Genomic DNA, 2,528 nt, shown 5'->3' on the forward strand with positions numbered 1-2,528 from the left:
GAACCTCCCCGCTCGTAGTTCTGCTCTACGAACCTGCCCGCCCGTAGTCCAACACATGTGATCCACCAGCCCCGTACCTCCCCGCACGTGGCATCTCTCAATGTGAGCACGAAACATACGAACCTACCTCGCTCGTATCCTCACGTCCGAGTAACTGGATATGAACCTCCCTGTTCAAAACATCACATGTTAACCACCATCCATGAACCTACCCGCTCATGGCACAACATCTCCTGATCCAAGTGTAGCATCTTAGCTTAAACAACACATCAAACAAACAAAAGACAGCAACATTTCCGCCTGCCGGTATTCACTCACTACCAGGCGCCAGCGTCCTACCAGACCCACTGTTTTCTCGTCACCGCCTGGCGGAGCACACCGTGCCGCCAAGCACCAAACAATACAGGGACCCCTAACAATAGTCCCATCGCCATGCGCACCTACCCGTGCCGCCAGGCGCTGTATCAGTAGCAGAACCCCTCTGGTTTTTTAACACCTCAATCAGTCTAATTTGCTACGTGGCTCAATTCCAAGCGCCCAAATAAAGACTCCTCTATGGAATGCACATTATGGTTAGTCTACAACTATCATAAGTATCAAGCACCTAAACTTTACAATGGCCAAACCATCGATTCAAGTTTTCACAGTACCTGAGCATTAACATAGTAAAGCAACTTCATTCATATCTACGAACACAGTCAACAATTCAATACCTTCCCTCACGCTATCAAGTATACTACACTGTAATAGCCAAAGCTTTACTTCCATTATTCTCAGAATACTTTTCCCATAATTCCTCATGCATAATCATACCTAACCACATTTTTCCTCCAGTACCTATAACTTTAATCCTATGCAATATATAACATGACCAATTATCATCCCTTAGTGCATATATCCCCAATTGTTACCTAACATCAGTAAGTCATATTCAGTACCTTTCCAGTCACACGTAAACGAATACTATGCTTCCAAACAGGATCTCTTAACTAAAATTTTCCTTCTCCCTTTCTTCTTTGATAATCCATCCAACATCATAAACTACCATCCTCACAGTTAATCACCATAGTACTTCGTCCCTTTCTATGTTACCAAATTATCGTGAACCCCACACACTCCAAATTCTTCCTCAGTTTCTGTTTCCAAAAATCTCGCAGAACCGCCCCTGACCGCGCTATCGCCTGGCGGCGCTTTGCTTGCCGGCAGGCGGAGCATCAGTGCCTGCACAAACCAGGCTTATTCATACCTGCGACAGAGTCCACCTTTTTACCAGTATTCATTCCCATCACTTATATTCTCCGAGATATAACAATACATATATAATTGACTAGTTTCCTGCCCTTAATTCAATTCATATAGGCCTCTCGATCTTTACCCTCTTGAATAACCCTGATTCAATTCATACACGAGTATACCTAAGACTTTACCATACCCCGAATTTCAATTGATTTCAGACCAACAAGGTATCCAATAAAAGCTATGTAAATCAATTTCAGAACCCATAATGGTTCTCATACATACAGCGTCAAAACCATGAAAATAGAATGCAAACAGTGTCGCACCGCCTGGCAGAAATTCATCGCCGCCAGGCGGATCATGCCAAAACAAGAACAACACAGCAAACCTGATGTGCCGCCTGGCGGTAGAGGATGAACCGCCAGACGGTTTCTGGAAAAATCCAGAAACTTCAATCAAACAGTGCAGAAACGATATAGGGATCATGCTATAATTCAAGACATTGTACAATTATTCAATTACAATCATAGAAGACCGAAAACAACTCCCTTAACCTTGAAATTGCTTCAAATCTCCTTTGCCCTTGCTCACACTCCCACGCTATTTTCTTCTCCTCACTTTCCCTCTGCTTTCAGTCCCAATTCACCAGAACCTTATGTCCAAGTCTCCCACGTACCACAACACCTCTCCTTTCACTAATTCACTCTCTCTCTCTCTTTGGCTTATGAGTAATCTATTCACTCATTCACTTTCCAAAACGAAAATTACCTTAAATGGGTTTAATAGCTATTCAGTGGATTATCAATCTGATTTTTCAGCCCCTTAGACAACTAGGTTAAGCTGCCCTTTTCAAATTCCATGCAAAAACAAAAGTGACCTAAAAAGGAAGTTTAATTTGATTCTTAACAAGACTTGAACCCACAACCCATCAATTAGCAGCTCAAGTGCACAACCAATTCAACCAATTCACAATTGTTAATTCCATCGATTCTAAGATTATGTGACCACATCATGCATTCAAGTATATAGCATAAAAATTCATAATTTAAATAACACAAAATGGCACATATAGGACTCGAACCCAAGTCCTCACACACAATCAAAGTACTCTCAACTACTTGAGCTAGTACTTTGCCACATCATAGTTCCTCACATTAAGTGTTTTAAATGTTTCTATTACACGCCATAATTAAATAATTATTTAAATAACTATTTAATTTTCTTGGGTCTTACACCTAACCTAGCATTCCTAAGACTTGTTCAAGGTCTTTTCAGGTTTGTGTGCTTACAAT

This window comes from Vigna unguiculata, chromosome 1 (genome assembly GCF_004118075.2).
Source record: "Vigna unguiculata cultivar IT97K-499-35 chromosome 1, ASM411807v1, whole genome shotgun sequence".
NCBI classification, from domain to species: Eukaryota; Viridiplantae; Streptophyta; class Magnoliopsida; order Fabales; family Fabaceae; genus Vigna; species Vigna unguiculata.